We start from the raw sequence: 21,218 nt of genomic DNA on the forward strand, positions 1-21,218 counted from the left end.
TTTTCCAGGCATCAGAAAATACAAACAAACAAACAAAGAGAATGAAACATGGTATCTTTTAATCCCTCCCAACACTTTAAGAAAGAAAAATTTCCTGGCAACCTCCTATTCATCCTTCAAGACCCAATTCAAATTGCCCCCTCCCTCTGCACAAGGCCTCTGCATTTCCCAGCCCCAGTCAGGCCAAAGTTGGAGTCCACACACCCACGCTTCCCACCACACCAAAAGCCCCTGAAGTACAGACATTGGTCGTTTATCTTGAATCCCCAGGGCTTTCCTAGGGTTTGGCACACTGTAGTTGCTCAATTAAGGTATGCATCAATGGATGTTGCTTTCTGCCTTTTACACTCTACCTTCTCTTTATGAAGCTTCTGCTGATTAGATTTTCAAAAGCCCCTGTCCTATCCCCCGGACACTCTTGGCTCCTGGGGGTGCAGAGCTCCCTCCAGAGTCAGCCCCTGGCGCCCCTGTAGTGTGCCCGAGCAGACAGAGGCTCAGAACTCGTGGTTGGCATTGATTTTTGTCTTTATGATTTAGGCCACGATTGATTTTCTCAGGTAGAGGCTTTGCACTTAATGAAGTGAGGGCTGCTCAGCTCCAACCAGACAGGATTATGTGCAAGGACAATTACCCTTCTGGTGACAGCTTCTCTCTTTTTAAAATATATATAATGCAATGAAAATAACTCAGCCAACGAGGCAGGATGTGATATGAAGTGGGTGCTGGCATTAAGTGGGCTGCTTGCATCTTCCCACCACTGGGGGAAGACATTGTTAAAAGGATTGTATTATTATTATTGTTTTTTTTTTTTTGTAAACTTGGGGAAGATGTAGTGTTGGTTTAGAATGAAAGGATGAAATATTTAACGTAATAAGAGAATATTTTAGAGGTATTTCCCTTTAGCCCAAGCCTGAGAGCTCAGCACAGGCCGAGACTCCTTCATAGGATTTGAGGGGTTTCCCTGAGATGAGGGAAAGTGAACCCCTTCTCTCTCTGATCTGGGACCTGCAGGTTTGCTGGTGTGCCACTCGCCCTTCCCAGCAGGTTCACCCAAACTGCCTTGAGGTGAGACTTAGCCCCTTTAAGTCTGAGAGAGAGAGAGAGAGAGAGAGAGAGAGAGAGAGAGAGAGAGAGAGAGAGAGAGAGAGGCGAGGGAAGGGGGATGAAACCCAGGTCTGCCTGACACAGCAGCGGGAAGGGAGGTGGGACGGGGCTGTGTGGAGGCAGAAAGTAGCCGCCCACCCCCAACACTCGGATCTGAAATTCTGAAATGCACAGATGAATCAGGCAAGCATCCCTAGAACGTAAACATAAACTTGAAAGAACGCAGGTTTTGTAGGACCAGGCGGTTCAGAGTGCAGAGAACAGAGGGTAGGTGCATGGCAGGCCGTTTGAGCACTGAGAGGGGCGCTGAAGTCTCCCAGCCTCCCACCTGCAGCCCCGTGAGCCCCGTGAGGGTGTGACCACAGGAGCTGCTGACCAGGTCCCCGGGCTCAGGGCTTCCTGTCCTCCACGTCCCCAGAACTGTTGTCTGACCCTTGGGGCCCTGAAGAGCCAGGCACCTCCTCCCACACCCCCACTGCTTTTGCCGTCATTCCAGGAGGTCCACCTGTCAGGTGAGCGTGAGTCAACACTCACTCACGTGACAGGAAGTGTGCCTGCAGCAGGCTGGGCGAGGCCGCTCTGTGTTTTCCCAGCCCTGCAGCAGCAGCATTAACAAGCAGTCCAGAGACATGCTGGGAGGACTGGTCCAGGCGCAGGTACAGCGATTGTTTGGGAAGAGAGTGGGAGGCAGGGAGGGCAGACCTGAGGAAGAGGGGGCCTGGGAGCGGTGGTTAGACTTGGGGAGAGTGGGAGAGCAGACGACAGCGTTCAGGGCGTGGGACCTCCCAGGATCCGGGGTCACTGAGGAGGCCAGGGGCGTCTGGTAGGAAGTAAGCTTGGGAGAAGGCGAGTTTCAGGGTCGTGTGGACTCAGTGAGTACAGCCAGGGTGACAGAGACAGCGTACCCCTCACAGGCTTTCATGTGTCCCCAAGCTTATAGGGCAGATAGGGAGACTCAGGGTGGCCGGCCTTCCCAGTGGGTCTGGAATTAGGAATTTTCCTGGGAAGCACTGGCACTTTTGGGACCAAAGCAGGAATGTCCCAAGCAAACCAGACCAAGTGGGTCACCCCACGAATATCCTAATTGTTCTCACAAATGAGGAAACAGAGGGTCAGAGAAGTCCCAGCCATCTGACGTCCAAACTTATGCTCCTTCCAGTGTCTCTCTGCCGAGGGGACTGGGCATAATCCTGTAGCTTTCAGGACGAGGGGTGGGGCTTCTGGGTCTGGGCGGTGGTCTGGGTGTGGTGTGAGGTCCCGGGTGTGCCCCTGAGTGTGCAAGCGTGATCACCTGGCCACACATGGGTTTTGCTCTTGGCCGCTGGCGGGTGCGGCTGTACCTGGCCGTTCTCCATCACCCTTCCGAACTCACACTCTCCATTCCTTCTCCACCAAAGGTGCCAGGGGGCATTTGAGCTATTGGCTGAGTGTTACCAACTTTCTTAAAACGGAAGTCCCCAAGATGGAACGGCCTGGGGTGTGGTTGAGAGCTTCTGGGGAGGTTGCCCTCAGTTGGAGCCCTGATTAATATTTGTTCTATGTTGTTCCGGGGAATGCTCGCTCGATAAGGTACTGCAAATACAAACCTGCAAAAGCATGTGTTCAGTTCATACAGTGGACACGAACTGACGCGTGGCCGAGTAGCCTGTTGGAAAATGTTATTATAAGACGCGATGTTGCTTTCCCTGCAATCTGTGCTTGGTAATTATTTCATTCATTATAAACAGACACGACTGGGTGCCTGGCCCCCAGCTCTCCAGAAGCACATGGGGTCAGAGAGGAGTCACCCTTCAGGTGCAGAATGTTCTGGAGAGGACCCGGCAGGAAGGCGGTGGGGGTCCCCAGATTCCAGGGTCCCCAGATGTCAGGGTCCCTGGCTGAGTGGGGACCAGAGCTTATCGCATGGGACGGGAGCCCAGGGAGCAGTGCAGCCCAAGCACCACTGCACTGGGGGAGCAGAGGGGCTCTGGTTGTCCCTGAGTTTCCAGAGAGTGTGTTCAAATTTCCTGCAGCCACTGTAGCAAATAGCACTGACTTCGTCGCTTAAAACAACACACTTTTGTTACGTTAGAGTTAAGTTCAAAATGGGTCCCACTGGGCTACAATCCAAGGTGGGCAGGGCTCCTGGGCAGAATCTGTTTCCTTGCCTTTTCCAGTTTCTGGAGGCCCCTGATTCCTTCCTCCACGTTCAAAGCCATCTGTGGCTGCGGGAGTCTGTCTTGGTTGGGCTGCTCTGTCCCTGGTGCTGACTTTTCTGCCCCTCTCTCTCTCTCTCTCTCTCTCCCCAGTTAAGGGTCCTTGTGAGGACATTGGTCATCTCCAGGTCAGTTGATTCCCCTTTGTCGTGGAGCCTTTCTTCCCCTTTGTCGCGGAGACTGACATCGCATGGAGGCCTGGCCATCACGTGTCAGCGGCTGTAGGGGAGGCTATTCTGCCTCCCCCAGGGGACAGGGCCACTGTGCCTCAGCGGTAACCAACTGGCTCTCAGTTATCTATGCTCTTTTAGGAAGAGAGGCATGGAAGGTGCTGGAACCTGGGGACCCTGTGGTTTTGCCTCAGCACTGTCACTCCTTCAGATGTGCATACTCAGTTTCTGGGAGCTGCAGGTGACTGTTCTCCCAAGAATGAAGCCCTTTGTCCTGACTGTGTCACCCTGGGGAAAACAAAACAGTCACGTCGACATGGAAAGGCTTTAAAAAGCATAAATGCTGTGAAAGGAACCAGGAATGTACTCCCAGCATTTCTGGTATCGAGTAATTTTAGAGCATTGTCCCCTGAGCCCAGGCTCTACTGGTCTCAGCAGGCACAGCCTCAGGTCTCTGGAACCTTCTTTCCATCTGCCAGGCCCAACCCCACCCCAGTGCAGGCCCAGGACAGGATGGACTAATAACTTTTGCAGAGGAGCTGGCCTCACCCCGACTTGTGTCTTGGGGTGGACGGTGAGACTGCCTGCATATTTTTGGCCCCTTGGCCACAGGACACAGCCCACATGGGGTGTTTCCTGAAAACGAGGCCACATTAGTCTGACCCGTCACCCTAGCAGCTTCACGGTCGAAACCCAGGTTTTGATGAGTTTTGAGAAATGCACATCCCTGTGCAACCCAAGCCCCTTTTATAGACTATCACCATGGCCCCAGCAAGTCCCCTCCCGGCCCTGCCCAGTCGGGCCCCTACGTGGCCAGTGGTCAGAAAGTTTAAGCTCATGGGCTAGAGTTGCCTGTTCTCAGGTTCTCATGCAGCTGGTGCTGCGCCGTCTGCACTCTTGTTCCCGGCTTCTGTCACCCATCATCCTGTGTTGTCACATGTATCAGCCGTTCACTCCTTTTTCCTGCTGACCAGTAGGTACGCTGTCGTGTGACCATGACACCGCTTGTTTACCCCGTCTCCCGCTGATGGGCTCCTGGGCTGTTTCCAGTTTGGAGGTGTTATGTGCAGAGCTGCTAGGAGCCTGTTCGTAACAAACAATCCATGAGCATTTGCTTGGTCCCCTGTGTTTTCCCCACAGGCTCTCGGCTCATGAAAGGAGCCCTGGCAGTCCCTCTGAGAGTGACAGAACCTAAGGGGAAGTCCTCGTGCTGGGATGGGAGGGGCTGCCAGGGACCCATCTGCAGGGTGACGGCCATGTCCTCGGGGTGTCGCGTTCCAACACAGCGTTCTGACCACCTGTGCCCCCATCCTTGCTCCTTCCCTTGGCTCCCTCTGTGTTTGCTTATATATTTATGAGCCCTGGAATTGCCGCTTCCGGCACACTATTTACTTAACAATATAACAGTAATTGTAGGATAATTGTGGCGCAGTGAAAGAACAGCCAGAGTCTGTGCAGTAAGTGGATAATAAAAACCAGGGTTTATGGGTTCTGCTCCTGGGAAGATTTATAGCCTCAATATTGCGTTATGAAACTAATCATTTCCAGCTCCGAATGGCCTGGGTCTTGCCTGGAGACCCTCAGCCAGCTCCTGGCTCTCAGGGCCTAGGAAGAAACACAAGCCACATGGCTCTCCTCTCCCGGCGAAGGTCCATGGATTCAAACCCTCTCCTTCATCTTGGACAGGAAGAGGGAGATGAGGAAGGACCTCCCTGCACTGTCCCCCCTCCTGGCCTCTGCCACCTCTCGTGTATCAGACAGTAGGGCATCAGAGCCCTTGGACTTGACAGCTCGCAGGGTTCAGTGCAAACCGGGCCCTGACGTTCCGGGCTCACTGCAAGCCCCGCGTGTCTGTGGGAGCTATAAGTCCTTGAAGGCTTCCTGAGCTCACATCCTTTCCAGCCGATGTCAGGGTGCAAATGTCACAGCTGGGAGGCCTGTGAGGCCATGGGGGGGGGCGCGTCCCCTTAGCCACATTTAAACCGGAGACACTCAGCTCCAGAGGGTGGAGAGGGCAGCAGCAGCTCTCTTCTCTGCCAGGAGCTTGCTGAGAGGCCAGGCACGTCCAATTGACGTCCTCTGTCCTTTATGTCGTACAGTGTGGTCAGCTGGGTGTGTGAGCTGTTCCCAAACATGTGGTGCAGACCCAGCCAGAGAAGCCGGCCAGAGGCTGCCAGGGCGGCTCCAGAGCTGGTCATTGGTGCCAACAGAAGAGAGTGGGGTGGTGGGTGGCTGCTGCCCAGGGGAGGGCAGCCCGTCTGTCTCCCTGATCCTGAAGGAATGGGTGCTCCAGGTAAGAAGACACGACAGCCCATGGGACCAGAGTGGCAGGCACTACGCTGGGTGACAGAGGAGCTCAGAGAAGGGGAGTTCTGGGACCTCCATGCTGGAGTTTCCTGCCTTTGAAGTTTCAAATGCTTGGCCCTTTGCTAAAGGAAGGACGTTCCCAGTCAGACGCAAAGAATATGCATTTTGTCTCTGTCCCCTCCTGCTTTTCCCAGTGCAGTGGGGCAGACTACCCCAGACCATTCCCTGTGTGCCAACACCGTGCTCCAGGTATCCAGGTACCCCCCTCCTTTAGTGGGGGAGACCCCCTTCCTGCCGAGAGAGCTCATGGGGGAACCAAGGCCAGTCCAGATAACCCAGGGGCTCAAAGGACGTTGGGGATGGCAGCGTCGAATGTTGTAGGGACCACATGACTAGATTTGTGGGTCTTTCTGGACTTGTCTGGGTAGGAAACCCAAGTCCTTATTATGTCCAATGAGCAGAGAGGACGATACTGATCATGTGGTAATACAGACCATGTGGGTAATACTGACCACTGTGGGTAATACTGACCACTGTGGGTAATACTGACCACTCTGGGTAATACTGACCACTGTGGGTAATACAGACCATGTGGGTAATAGAGATCATGTGGGTAATATTGACCACTGTGGAGAATACTGACCACATGGATAATATTGACCACTGGACCAGCAACCGACAGGACACTGTGTGTTGGGATCACATGGGGCTTAGGGGCACGGGAGCCGACCTAACCAAGGTCAAACCCTCCCTGTCAGGACAGCTCTTACTTTGGGCAGCGGGAGGGCAGTGGGAGGTGTGAGTGGACAGCTGGAGCCGTGACGATGCTCTCTGGTTGACCTAGTTCCTCAGATGTATTCTGTTTGTGATAATTCATCAGCACACACACACTTTGGTCTGAACACTTTCTCGAAGGCACATTAGACTCCAAGACAGTTTATAAGGCAGTTTAAGAATTGGCCACCCTTTTTCTAAAGACCATGCTGAGTCCTGGTAAAAGGCAGGATGCCGGGCAGTCCTGATGCAATCAGAGTGGGAGCGTAAGTTGCAATTTTAAGGAGCTTCTGAAAGTTTATGTTCTTTGGTCAACTAATTCTACTTCCGGGAGTCTCCTCTAAGGGAATAATAAAGAAAGACCAAATGTGTGTCCCAGGAGGCTCATCACTGCAAATTCATGTAAAGTTTTTAAAAGCCCAAGTGTCTAGCAATTAAAAAAAAAAAAAGGAGAGATACGACTACATACCTGATAAAATGACCAAAACGAGAAAGACTGAGGATAACTAGATATTGACGAGGTATAGATGAGGATGTGTACAGCCAGAGGGCCCCCCCAGTGTCAGGGGGGACGCAAAGCAATCTGACTGTGGAAACACTTGCCATTGTCTCATAATACTAGTGAAGCACTTATCTTGTGACTCAACAATTATACACTAGGTTTTACCCAAGAGAATGACAGCACATAGCCCCCAAAAGACGTGTCCCAAAGTGTCCATATCAACTTTATTTATAACAGACAGAAGCTGAGTGTCACCCACATAGCCATAAGAGCAGATGGATCAACAAGTGATGGCATACTCACACAACAGAAAGCCACTCAACGGTAATCTGGAAGGCTCCAGGAAACACGCAGCACACAGGTGGATCTAACAGGCACGCTGCTGGGAAAAGGAGATGGAACAGAAAGAAATGCATACTGTATGACCCTATTTATATGAAATTCCAGAACAAGTGAACCTAACCTGTGAAAAAAAGACCAAAACAGAGGTTGCCTTTGAGGGTGTTGATTGAAAAGGGGTCCAGGGAGCTGTTTGGGGGAGGACATTTCTATGTCTTGGCAGAGACGCGTGTTACGTGGACATAGGCATTTACCCAAACCCATAAAATGGTATGTTCAAGCCCCGTGCAAGTCATAGAGTACACATTTTGCCTGCAAAACAAACTTGTAAACACTATGGAACCACAGTTAGCAGGTTTGCTTGTTACAGTGTATGGGTTAGTAATTTTAAAGCTCTTTTCTCTTTAGTCTAATCTTGAGCAAGTAAGGAAACATATGAAGGATAATGGAACTCAATCTCTCACTGACGGGGAAGCGAGTTTCAATACAGCCAGGAGGGAGGAGAGGTGTGCTTTGTGAACTGGACTTGGCAGGTTCAGTGTGAATTCATCCCTGTGTGTGTGTGTGTGTGTGTGTGTGTGTGCAGAGGCATACACATACGCACATAAATATATACATATGTACACACACCTACAGAGTATATAAATGCACATACATATGAATATCTCTCTCTATATTACGATTATATATTTATGGCCATTCCTTCTTCATTTCTTTCTCCTTTTTCTGCCTTTCTCTTCCCTTCCCCTTTCTCCTCCTCCTCTTTCTTCTGTCATTTTTCTATCATCATTTATCTATTTCTTCATCACCATCATTATCATTTCTCTATCAATCATTAATTTATATCTATCATCTATCTATCTATCTATCTATCTATCTATCTATCTATCTATCTATCTATCATCTATCATCTATCGTCATCTATCTATCTATCTGTCACCCACCTGTCACCTATCTCTTAGCTCTGTCCACTGAGAGGGCATAAAAGCAACAACCCCCAGTTTACATGATTGCCCCTCACCCAGCCCCATCTCCGTTTCTCACACTATTCTCCATCCAAAGGAACCAGGACTCCTTGGAGAAAAGGCTGGTTTCAGGCCTGAAGCTGGGGAAGCCCAAGGCAAATCTGGAGTGGTTTTTTTTTTTGCATCAGAAAGTCAGGAGGTGCTCAAACAATGATGGGCTGTTAAAAGGACTTGGGGCTCGTTGGTGGGGCTGCCACTGGCCGAACCTGGGACAACTGGAGCATCCAAATAAGTAACAGTAATAATGGATTATAGTCCATTGAATAAAACAAAACCAATGAATCTGTACTGATATACATAAATGAATGAATGAGCAAACTGGGAGAATGCTAAGCTCTGTTTGCATTAGAATTCTCCCGCATAAAGGATTTAGAAATCCATTAATGGATGCTGAAGCCGGTGGGCGAACGTTTGACAATGAACTGGCTATTTATAGAATCATAATATCTCTCCACAAATTACTTCTTAATTATGAAAGGAAATAGAGTCACTTTCCAGTGGAGAGCCTTGGAGGACCCACCTTAACCAGGAGATCAAAGACCTGTCCCAGCAGGGGACACCACATGCCTCCAGAGGAGGGGACAGGACACACCACACAGCCTGCTCCTGTGCACCCCCGATGAAAATGCACAACCGGGTCTGATTGCAAGAAGCACAAATAAACAGCAACAGAGGCACATGCAAAAAAGTAACTGGTCTTTCCTCTCCAGACATGTCAAGGTCAAGAAGGAGAAAGAAATGGAAATACAAGAAACTGTGTTAGTTTGAAGAAGCCTAAAGAGACTGGGAAACAGTGAAAATGTGTGTGTTGGGGGTGGGGGTCTTGGGGGACTGTCACGCAGGGTGACATGCGGGCTCCCCACATAAGAACGCAGGATATAGTGAGGCCAAAAAGGAACACCCACGGAGCCATAGATAGCGGAGTCATACCACTATATTCTCGCTGGCGGCTGGGTTGGAGACACAGGAAGCAGGAGCCACACTGTCCGCTTCCCACTAACTGCAATCTGCGCTTGCCAGCCACCATCTTCTTGCTAACCCCCCATTTTCTGCTAGTGTAGCCACGGCACTTATATTAGTGGCCAATGGCTCACTGGTTACAGCTGATGGCCAACTAGCCACAGCTGATGGCCATCCAATCACAGTTGATGGCCATTTACTACCCAAGTGAGCACCTTTCCACGTGAGGCCGAGAGCCTGGAAACTGCACTCCTGCCTCTGTCCCCACAGGGACAAAAGCCACAAAGGGCACTGTGGGCCAGTTGATGGAATGGGCGAATGTGCTATAGGTCAGTTGATTGCGTTGCTATCATATTGAACTTCCTGATTTTGCTGAGTGTTTTTGTTCTTAGGAAAGATGGGGGTGGGGTGTGGGGTGGAAATGACAAAGCAAATGGTGCCAAGTGAAAGCAATGGGTGAATCTGGGAATTCCTGCTAGTCCCCTCCTGGCGACCTCCCTGCAGGGTTGATATCACAGCAAATATAAAACAGACAGAGGAGGCAGGCAGAGCAAATTTCTAGACGTGACATCGTTGGCACAAGATGAATGTGCCCTGGGGACACGCTGGTCTCAGAAGAATGAGAAGCATGGTGAACGCGTCCAAACCAAATGCTATAGACGTCTGGCCGTGGGTGCCACACAGCACCTGGCTAAGGGATGTGCCAAGTCAGCCCCGCTGAGTGCAGGTGTGGGTCTTGCCTCTGATGAGTGATGGAGCAGCGGAGATGGGTTCTGGAGCAGGTGGCCTTGCAAACTGCCAGAGAACAGGACGCAGGGAGCTGGCTGGCTGAGAGCGACCAGAACTGGTGGCCTCCTTCAGGGTACAGTCTGCTCAGTGTGACATTCTGAGCTGTCCTCTGGCACCAACATTTCCTTCCAATTTACCCTCCTGCGTGGAAGGAAGCAGGAAAAGATATGACCCCGGGCAGGTGGGCAGCTGTGTTAGCGCTAGTCTCGCAGTATGTTAGTGCATCCATGCGGGATGGGGGTGGGGAGAGCAACTGCAATTGTTTTTTTTTGCTCGCTTTTCTTGTTTTTCCTTTTTCCCTTTAATGACTCCCTTACTTACTGGCCTGGCAACTTTGCAATGCCACCGATGGAAGAGATTCCAGAGGCTCCTAGGAGGGTAAAGAGCAAGCTTCTGGAGGGAGGCACCAGCCTGGCCAGCAGGCAGGAGCCTGGTTGCTGTAACGGGTCCAAGCAGGGAGATGTCGGGGACCAAACTTGGGTGACCTCATCCAGCAAGAAAAGAAAGATTCAGCACAGCTGAAATGAGGTGAGCCCAAAGGAAGGTGCTCAAAGATGGGAAAGCTTAATAGAAGAGACTGACTTCTGTCCTCCGTGATTTACGTGTGAGTAGGTTTAAAATGCTTCTTGATCTGCACAGAGGTGTGGCTGTTATAGGTGTTGGGGGTGGGGATTGGGGAATGGGTGGGACAATCTGGAAAGACCTTCTAGAAGGGGTGGACTTGCAATTTGGATCGAAGAGATGGACGTTGTTCATTCAAGCTGAAAGACAGTGCGTCATCGCCACGCTGGGCTTTGCCCTCTGCCCAGCAGACCCAGACCCTGTGTTCACCTCATTAGGTGCCCGACATGCCTTAGAAAGGAGCGAATGGCCGGCAAACATGGCAGAGCCCTCTCTGGGGCTGTGGCAGTGGTGGCAGCCGCGGGCCCTGGGGAGCTGGGTAGAGAGAGCAGCAGATTGTTCCGGAAGTTCTCTTTCTCACAGCCGCACTGCACATCGGGCCGAAGTCTCCTTATCTTCACCTCAGGGTCAGAATGTTCCCACAGGGTGGTCACTTTGAAAACTTTCTAAAGTACCCCGCTCACAGACAGCCTGGAACTCGGGAACACCTGAGGCTCTGGGAGTCCCTGGTTAAGTGGGTGTTTTTAGCCACCCTGTGCCTGCAGATAGCGGAGCCTGAGAATTTAACGGGAGAGGAAAATCTAATTGGACTAACTTCGTTCCTGGAGAGCTGGGAGGAGGAAGTCAGTGTTTATTACTGCAGCTATTAAAGAGGCCGGGTTCCCAACACAGAGGAAACTCACTTACGTAAAAGCGAACTGCCGATCAAATGCAGGGTTTATGGGGCCGGGAGTGATGGGTATGGGCGCTGGCCGTGCTTACTCTTCACTTGCAGAAACGGAGACGGGTCTCAGATGTGTCTCATTTCTTCATTTCACCTGAAGTCACTGCAACCCCCCGAGCACAGGGCTCTCAGTGCCTCCCTCTGGATGCTGCCTGTTCTTGGGGAGCGTTGTCGCCTGGGAGGTGGTCTTGCCAGCTGCACTTGCAAGCACGCCAAGTGCTTTTGCAGCACCAGATGAAAACAGTGGGCAAAGTCCGACTCCCCCTCCAGGTGTGTTCCTCTAGGTCCCGATCCCAGACGGCACTCCTCTCAGGTCCCTTTTCTGTCTCATGATGATAAGTCTTCTTACCACCCGAGTCCCGTGACACCCCCTCCCTCCAGCCCGCTGCCCCTCCTCACTCTTGACCCCTTATGTGGCTGGTGGGTTAGAGCAGAGCCTCCCAGGCAGAACCGAGGATCGCGGGTCTTTGCTGCTCCCTCCCAGGGTCCCCCAGAGCTGACACCCAGTGCAAGGTCCCCTGCAGCTCCAGATGTCTCTGGGGAGCACGTGGGCTCAGAGCCTCACAGCTGGATTCAGACCTGGGTTCAAGCCCCTGGCTCCCGTGTCGGGTCACCTGAGAATATACAGACCACCCAGTTAAACTGGATTTCCAGATAAACAACAGGTAACGTTTCAGTATACATATGCGTATATCTCATAAAACATCTGGGGATACACGTCTTCTAAAAAAATACTATTCATCGTGTGTCTCAAATTCCAATTTAACTGGGCTTCCTGTATGTTTATCTGTGAAATATGTCAACCCTACCCCCTCATGTGACCTTGGGTAGGTTTCTTAACATTTCTGTGCCTCAGTTTCCTCATCTTTTCAAGGGCAGATGACAATACAACTGACCTCATGGGCGCATGTGGGGAGTCAACAGGACAATCTTTGAGCTCAGAAAGCAAACCCTCAGCAAATGGGAAATCTGGTCATTCATTCATTCATTCATTCATTCCATCCACACCCCTGAGCCTGCTTGGAGGTGGGGCAGGGGTGACCCTGAGCATCACAGATGCAGGCTCTGCCTCCTGCACTTTTGTCATTGTGACATCATGATGTCCAGGGAGGGCTCTGCAGATATCAGCGTGGTCATTTGCTCCTGGCAGCTGTTTGGTGCAAAATGAATGCATTCGAGGCCAGTCTGCCCTGGGGTAGTCAGCGTGGAGTCCCCATAGATTGACCACCCAATGCCTTGTGCAGCAGGAACAGTCCATCTGTGTGTCCTGCAGAGCCCTGACTGCTGTCCTGAGATGCTGCTGTTCTGACCACCCACCGTGAGTGTTGGCGGGACTCTCAGCTGACCTGGCCACACCCGCTGGTTGGGGAAGGGGATGGAAGTGAGACTCCTCGAAGGAAGCAGGGCTGCTTGCTTTGCCAGCAGTGACCGTCCTTGACCCAGCTGTGGTGGCCCTACGTGTCTGCCCCGCTACCCATGCCAGGAGCATGGGCCAGGAGTTAGCTCAGATCCTGGTGTGGACACATTGGTTGGCACATGGCACTTCAGAGGAGTGGGTCCAGAGCCAGAGAAAGCGCAGGCCTGGGCCGTCTGACACCCCATGGGGTATATGGGCGGCCTGGTCAATGGGGCCGTTTCTGAGTTGATATCTGAGGGCTGGTTCTACCTTCTGGCACCCGTGGCTCCTTTGGGAACCTGATGGGAACCGAAGATGCCCCTCCCTGGTAGAAAGACCAACATGCTAAGAAGCCCATCTGATATTAGGGATTTCCTGGATCCCCAGTCCCACTCAGGGATCGTGGACCCCATGCTATTAGTTGGGATGGGAAAACCAAAGCCAGTCAAGGAGCCCAGAGTGCAGGAGCAGGGTTGAAACGGGTGAAGAAAAATAATAAAGACTGCAAAGTTTGGAAAGTCAGGGCATCGGTGGGTGGGGGTGAGTGGGTGGAGATGTGGTTGCCCTCAGTGGACTGATCCCAGGTGGTGAGCGGGTCAGGAGAACCTACAGGAGTGAAGTGGACTGTGGGTAACAAGTGTGCGCAGCTGTAGGGAGTTGGTGTGACCTGGGTGGAGAGGCGTCGCGGGGGCTCCCACCCAGGACTGGGCCCGATGTGGCTGTGGGCTGGGCAGCAGGGTTTGGTGACTGCCAGGCAGCTGACAGCTGCATCTCGGTGCAGGCTGAAGACTCGGCGACTCACATCCCTGCATCAACTTGCGAAGATGCAGGTGGGTGGGTGCCGGTCGGTGGGTTCTGGTTGGTGGGTGCCCGGTCGGGACTATAGCAGCCCCATGTTTTCCTGACAGGCACCTTTTGTTCATGTCCAAACATTTGCCTCTGATCTGGCTCTGTGTTAATGAACTCCCAGGAGGGGGGACCTGTCACTGTTAGTTGTGTGGACTCCTAAGCCGAAGCAGGTCCCCCACAAGCCCCCCCTCGGCCTCTCGGAGGGGATCCCAGTATATTAAAGGAGCAGCGGCTCATTTAGCTGGATTTGGTATCTGACACATTGCGCATTAATGTCAGGAAGTCGACCCTGGCTCGTTGTACATCCAGCCTCAGGAATCGCATTACTGACAGCGAGACGGGATGTTCAGGGTTTGCCGCTGAAAAATAATCTCCACGTTTCATTTTGAATTGTAAAAATCAGAGTGAAAAATGCCCCTGCATTTGTCGGATGGAAAATACATTGTCTCATAATATCACTTCCATTGATTCTCTTTCGTATTGGCATTAAACCTGAAAAGCTAACAGTGAGCGCGTCCTGTAAGAGAAACGGGGCTGTGGGGCGGGGACGGGGGGGGGGGGGCAGCAGGCCGTGGGGAAGGCAGGATTCATGCACAGAAGAAAGCGGAAGTGGAATTCTTCGGTGACCCCATCTTTTGTCTCCCTGCACACAGAACAGCCAGTGATGGCCGTTTTGCAAAAGGGACGTGCCACTGAATTATCACTCTATTATCACAGCAGTATCTCCGAGTCTGCTTTCTTTGTGCTGGGTAAATAATGCCCACGTGACAGTACAGTCTGTGACCTTGAGCATGTAAGCAAGAGCTCTGTTAGCCGCTGTCTACTTTAGTCTACACAACGCATTGGAGGAGAGGAAGGACCTCAAGGCAACACCAGCAGTTGGTGGGTGACCAGGAGAACCTGCATATTAAGCCCTCGGTGACGTTTGCTTGCATGGATCCGAAACTCAATATTCCAGAAGGTGACTGGTGGGCACTGACTTGAGTTCTGACCCCATCTGGGTCTCTGGGAAGGTACACAAGGAGGACACCTCTGCTTCCTCAGAGCCGTCCTCCCGCAGGAGAAAGGCCAAGTTCACTAACACCTGTACTGAGCGTCAGGAACTGTGGCCTCCTGCTACTCAGCCTCATGCAGTCTGCGTGGCTCCAGGGTGGCTTTGTGTGACCAACAGCACATGGCAGAACCTTTCAAGATTAGGTCATGAAAACCGCAGCTTCTGTCTTGGGTCCTCTCCTGCTTGCTGGCTGTCTGTTTGGAGCCCAGCTGCCAGGCAGAAAGGCCGACAGCATCCTTCTGGAGAAGCCACATGGAGAACAGGGACTCTGGAGGACGAGAGGCCTCCAGGAGGAGAGCCGAGGCCCCACCTGCTAGCCCTGTGAGCGAGGTTTCTTGGAGGCAGACCCTGCAGCCCGACCGAGCCTTCAGGGGCCGCAGGTACCCTGAGCTCTCCGGAGAGGCCTCGAGACACAACCACCCAGCTCAGCCCCTCCCGGCTTCCCGAGGTGTGGAAACAGTGTGAGATAACTGTGCTTGTGGTTTCTGGCTAAGCTCTGGGGTGATTTGTTACACGGCAAGAGATAACAAATACAGCCAGAGCTGGGAGCTGACGTCTAGCAGAAATGAACGCTCTGGATGCAGAGGGGGAGAGATTGTGGGGCAGGGACTCTGAGAGCTGGGGCAGGAAGTGGGGGAGAACGAGGAGATACACGAGTTGTGGGGATGGAACACGCTGGTACCCTGAACGGAAACAGAAAACCCCCGGACAGGCCTGGGTTGGAGGACAGAGGGGATGATTCTGAAAAATCTACCACCATCCCAGAGCAAAGTGCTTGGCTGCAGCCCCCCTTTCTCTGTTCTGACCTGAGCTGTGGCCCCCGTGTGCCCAGGAACTGAGAAGGGTGGCGGCTCTGGTGAGCTCTATGGTGATAAAGGCCCCCTTGTCCTGGAGCTGGTCCTGTCCTGCTGCCCAGGACTGTACCTCACTATCCTCCCCGGGCTCCTGAGTCACCGCCTTCCTCTCACAGACGTCTCTAGTCGCTGCCATCCAAAGACTGAGGCTCTGTCCGCTGTACGTACATAGGAATCACCACCGTCCGTAAGTGGCCACACACATCACATACTGTCCTAACCCAGCTTCCTGGATGGGGCTCACGGCTGGCCCTCTCTGGACATTCTTTTCTCGGCTTTTCTTCACTGGCCTCCTCTCCTCTCACCGGCTCTCCCGCCTTCCTTCCTGCCATCTGACCTCTGTCTGTCACTCAGATAATCCCAGATACCATTAGGTGGAGGTGACCAAGGTTGGATGCTTACTCTGAGGGACTATGTGAGAGGCAATTAAAGCAACTGATGGGTAGTTCGATCCCAGCAATTTCCATTACCTCCCAATCAAGAAGTGACCGGATGCCATGGGAGCTTAGTTCTGTACACGTCTCTCGGTTCCTGCTCTGTGACAGCTGCCCTGTTAGTGATGGCCATGCCTTAGACTCTCCGAGATAAAGTGCTCTCACAGCCAGTAGCTTCCACGCCAGCCGGTCTCATCTGATCTGCTCATCTCACGTTTGGTTCCCCCATTCCCCTGGCTCAGCACCTCCCTTCTCACTGGCCGTGCCCAGCCCCGCCTTTCTCCTCCTGTGTCCAGATCCATTTCTCCTTTCTCCTCACTGCAATGTACTGATCCTATCTGCTGTAGTCAGCCTTCTCATTTTTCAGGGAAGGCCTTGCATTTGGAACTGAAGTTATGGTCTTGGCAACTTACTTTGATACTCGTGTCCTTGCTCAGTTCCCAGGGGTCTCATTGCTTCTGGACTTGGGCCTTTTCTACACCCCGATTCCATCGTCAGGACAGCTCTGAGCAGGGCAGTCCTTCTGTTTGCCTCCCGCAGACAGACAGCAGTGTGACGCCACCCCGTCCGCCCCCGGGTATGGAGCGGGGCTGCCCCGTCTCTACCCAGCCCAACACAGAGTGGAAGAGCAGATCCCCCACATTGCAGACAACTGCAAAACCCGCTTACTTACAAAGCAATTTGCTTCTGGGGCTGGTTTGAGATTAAAATGGTAATTATCTTGCAAATGACTGTAGCTGTCTTTCATACATGTGCGACTGTTTGAGATGTGACTGACGGCGGCCAGCCGCCTAATGGGCTTAATACACGACAGCGTCAGTGGATTGTCAGGGAACAGAGCCCATTGGTCTTGCACGGGACAATACTGTAATTTCTGTCAGCCACAGCCCGTTCTTCTCTCCAGCCATGGTTTTTTCAATAGCATGAGCTCCTCATTTGTTTCTTAATAGGACACTTTTTCCTTAGGGTAACTTGCACATTGTTAATCTGTTTTTATTATCTCTCATTTGTCCTCCTAAAAAGTTTTGCTTTTCCTGTTGCCACCGAAAAGAGCTGTGGATGTGGGGAAATGACCGTGCTTGCTGGAAAGGGGAGGGGATGCTCAGGGGCCCCGACGGTGAGCTAAGAATCCTACAGTTCAGCTCAGTTCCGACACTGTCTACTTGGAGATAGCGTCAGACGCCATGCGTCAAGGGCTCAGTCCCACAAGACTGCCCCACTTCAGAGGCTAGTCCCAACTCCAGGCTGTCACCTGGGCTTCCGACCTTTGACTATCGTTGGGAGGTTCCCACCACCCCGCCCTTGGTACAGTGGCGCAGAGGACTCAGGAAACCCATTACTCACTAGATTGCCAGCTTATTACAAAGGATATTAAAGGCTATGAATCAACAGCCTGATGAAGAGATACACGGGGCGAGGTCTTCAGAAAAGGAGTTTCTGTTCCCATGAAGTGTGGGGCCCAGCATGGTGGCACGTGGAAGCATTCTGGTTCCTCAGCCCGGAAGCTCTCCAAACCCCATCCTTTTTATGGAGGCTTCCTTACCAGGCACGGCTGATTAAATCATCCGCTATTGGTGACTGACTCAACCTCCAGCCCATCTCTCCTTCCGGGAAATCAGGGGAAGGGACTGAAAGTTCCCACCCTCTGTTTACGGTTGGCTCCCCTGGCAGCCAGCCCCCTCCTTAGGTACTGTCCAAAAGACACCTTATTAACATAAATCAGGTGTGGCGGAAAGAGGCTTGTTATTTATCGCAAGACACCCATTTCACCTTCCTGGCTCTGAAGGGATTTCAGGAGCTGAGGACAAGAGACCAATTATTAGAACAAAAGATGCTCCTGTTCTTATTGTTCAATAAATTCCAAGGGCTTTGGGAGCTGTGAGCCAGGAACTATGGAGAAGACCAACATGTATAAGGAATATATTTTGAAGGACCAAATATATATTCTCATAAATCACAGTGAGTCTCGCAGTCCCATAGTCGCTGACGTGCCCCGAGTGGATGTTGGGGTGACAGCACCCTGACCACAGTGCTCCATAGGCGAGATGGAGGGGCCTATTTCCTCTTTCCTATAGACAGACAACTCAGGTGGGTAAAAGTTTTAGTGCTCTGTTTTGCTTTGTGCCAGATCAGACATTTTTTCCCCACAAAAGGTTGGGAGGTACAGGCTGCTCAGGTACCAGGGACATCTGTTTTTCAGCCTGGACGGGCGGGGGAAGGGGCAGGCTCTCAGGACCCCCAAAAAGGCAGTGGGAACCCGGCCCAGAGCAGGACCAGGCGGCAGCAGCCTGCCATCCAGCACTGAGGCAAGGGGGAGGGGTTGCTCATGGGATTAGGGCTGGAACTCTCTTGCCCGTCCTGCCTGCAGTTCACCCAGCGCACCTGGAAGCTGACGGGACATGGGAGCGCCTGGCAGAGCCTGGCATGGGACCGCCATTTGCAATGACCTCAACATACAGGTGGCTGGTTTCTACCCAGCTGTGTCTCCCTTGGTCCTTGCCTGGTGAAGGGGATGGATGAGGACACCTGGGTCCAGCAGACTGAGAGGTTGGTCCAGTGTGGACCAGCTCATCAGTGCCAAATGGCCATCCCGCTGCCTCCACGGCATGAACCTGAGGTCCCAGCGGGAGAACCTCTATGTCACATGGGATGTCCCCAACCCCATGGTGTCACTGGGATGTTCCCTAAGTCCAGTGTGTGGCTGTGGATGTGCAATCAGGATATGGTAGAATCAGGCAGGCACAGGGGACACAGAGAAACTGCCAGTAAACCCAGGAGAGCTGGGATTAAAAGCCTGTGCACAGGCCTCGGAAAGTCAAACACAGAACGAGCACCGGACCCAGCAATCCCACTTCTGAGTATAAACCCCAAAGAACTGAAAGCAGGAACTCACACACGTACCCCAACCTTCACAGCTGCAATGCTCACGATAGCCAGGAGGTGGAAACCGCCCAGATGTCCACGGATGGGTGAATGGATAACCTCAAAGACTTCAAGCCAGACAGAGAAGACCACGTGAATCCATTGAGATGAATCATGCAGGATAGGTAATCCCTCAGGACAGAAAGTAGGTTGGTGTTCACCAGGGGTTGGGGGAGGGGCGCAGGACGTGACCCCTGAATGGGCACAGGTTTCCTTTTGGGGTGATGCAAGCGTCTCTTCGCGTGATAATGGTGGCGATTGCACAACACTGTGAATGCACTAAGTGCCACTGCTTTGTGCCTTTTAAAATGCTTCATTGTTAATTTTATATTATGGGAATTTTACCTTAATTAAAAGATACAAACCAAAGAAGAAAGCCAGTGCATTTCAGGGTGAAAAGTGCCTCTCTGTTTTTTGAGCCAGGCCAGTTCTGGGGCTGGCTCACAGGCAAACATAAAACCCGGTCAGCATTGCAAATGAAAACGCTGGCCAGCCTCTAATTCTGGAGGCTCAAGGCCACTAAGATCAAGGTCGTTTGCATGCTCAGGTGTTTGAGCTGATGGTGTTGGGGGTGGGTGGTATGAGGGGGTCCGGGGGAGCGGGGGGCACAGCGGTGGTGAGGGGGAAGAGGCTGTCCAGGTGGACAGGGGTTTGGTCCTAAAATAAGTGTCCAGTAAGACTTTCAATCCGCAGGCCTTGGACGTGGCAGAATGCAGACGCTGCCTTCATTCACAGTGTGTGACCCCGTTCATTTGGCAAAACAGAAGTGCATCTTGGTCCTTAAGTGGAGGACCTGACACTCAGCAGGGGAGCCTGGGCAGCAGAGAAAGACTTGGGGTTCTCTTGGGTCTGGCCCTGCTCAGTGCCATCTGGGCATGACCGTTTGCAGGTGCCCGGATTTGCACTGGGTGTGATTCATGTGCTAAATTCCAGAGCAGGGAAGTTCTTTCTCAATAGCTTTGGTGAAAGCTATTGACTCAGTCCATGCCTTGATGTTTTTTGAATCCTTTGTGGCCCCAAATCAAATAGAAGCTTTTTATATCCACACTCGAAACATCTTTTTTCCCATTTCCTTTCACCTACAGGATTTGCCCCCCTGCAGGAGTGCGGATCACAGGTCCCTTCTGAATGGAGCATCACCGTTCTGTGCTTGGGCATTTATTAAAAAGGCAGGCACATCCATACTCACTTCCATGCAGCTGCTTTTAAACACGAGACGCATGTCTGTGGATATTTATGTACACACTTACAGTATTCGCTGGCACAAATGCCGTCCCCCACTTCCATTAATGAAATTATCCCCACAGAATTATCATCACTAAACAGTTGCCTTTCCACCACCCTGTGACTCATTGCAGTTTCTGCCATTTTCCATCAGAATGACTGCAGGCAATTACTCAAGCTCCGTAATTCAGTGCCCAGCTTCCTGCCCGATGTCCGAGAGTGTTCAAAGAAGATGCTTTTTTTTTTATTTAATTTTTTTGTTGCTGGAAGAATGTTGATGGATGCCAATAGGTTGGGCAAGAGAGAGCCAGCAGCACCTGGGAGAAGCGGCTGGCTGTGACTTTATCTGTCCCAGCAGCACAGGCAATAAAAGCTTTCTCAACTTTTATGCTGCTTGAACAGCAATTACTAAAACACTCTAGTCGGGGAATGCATTAATTAGATGCTTTCTAGAGATGTTTCAGGTTTATCAACCCAGACGTCTGCATAAAGCTCCTCACAGGGAACGTGCAAATGTTTATGGAGCATGCATTGCTGGGTCAGCCTGGATGCCAGTGTCCTCTGCGTCTGCGGCCCGGCGTCAACATTTGCCCTGCTGCTGGTCTTCCCCTGGGAGAGTCTGTGCCAGCCCTGGGCACTGACACCTAAACCGCAGCACAAACATACCTGGAGTTCCTCTCTGTGATAACCTGGAAGAAACCCCGAGATACATATGACTTGGTGCCTGCTCTAAACATTACCAGTTGGTAGCAATCAGTCCTGGCTCCTCCTGTCCCAGCTGTCCCTGGTGTGTGAGTGTGTGACCTTGGGAAAATGTCCTAATCTTTCTGTGTGCCACCTTCTTTGGGAAAGTGAGGCGGGTAAGGGATAGCACCCCTTACCACTATGCGGTGGTTTGGAAAACTAACTGGTAATACATGTGAGGTACTTACCAATACAGTGCCTACCAGATGGCAAGTGCCATCGTGCCAGCTG

The 21,218-nt window shown here is 52.0% G+C and overlaps 1 long non-coding RNA gene across 2 annotated transcripts; it reads left to right on the forward strand.

The window, feature by feature from the left end:
• The first annotated feature begins 1,626 nt into the window (after positions 1-1,626).
• On the forward strand, positions 1,627-20,997 carry LOC141572355 (uncharacterized). Of its 2 annotated transcripts, none has more exons than XR_012497712.1 (3): positions 1,627-1,760; positions 19,013-19,144; positions 20,398-20,997. It is a non-coding gene; the product is annotated as an uncharacterized LOC141572355 (long non-coding RNA). The 2 variants fall into 2 exon arrangements; XR_012497713.1 differs by lacking the exon at positions 20,398-20,997 and adding an exon at positions 20,105-20,384.
• The last annotated feature ends 221 nt before the right edge of the window (positions 20,998-21,218 follow it).

Source organism: Rhinolophus sinicus, linkage group LG06 (genome assembly GCF_036562045.2).
Source record: "Rhinolophus sinicus isolate RSC01 linkage group LG06, ASM3656204v1, whole genome shotgun sequence".
Taxonomy (NCBI): domain Eukaryota; kingdom Metazoa; phylum Chordata; class Mammalia; order Chiroptera; family Rhinolophidae; genus Rhinolophus; species Rhinolophus sinicus.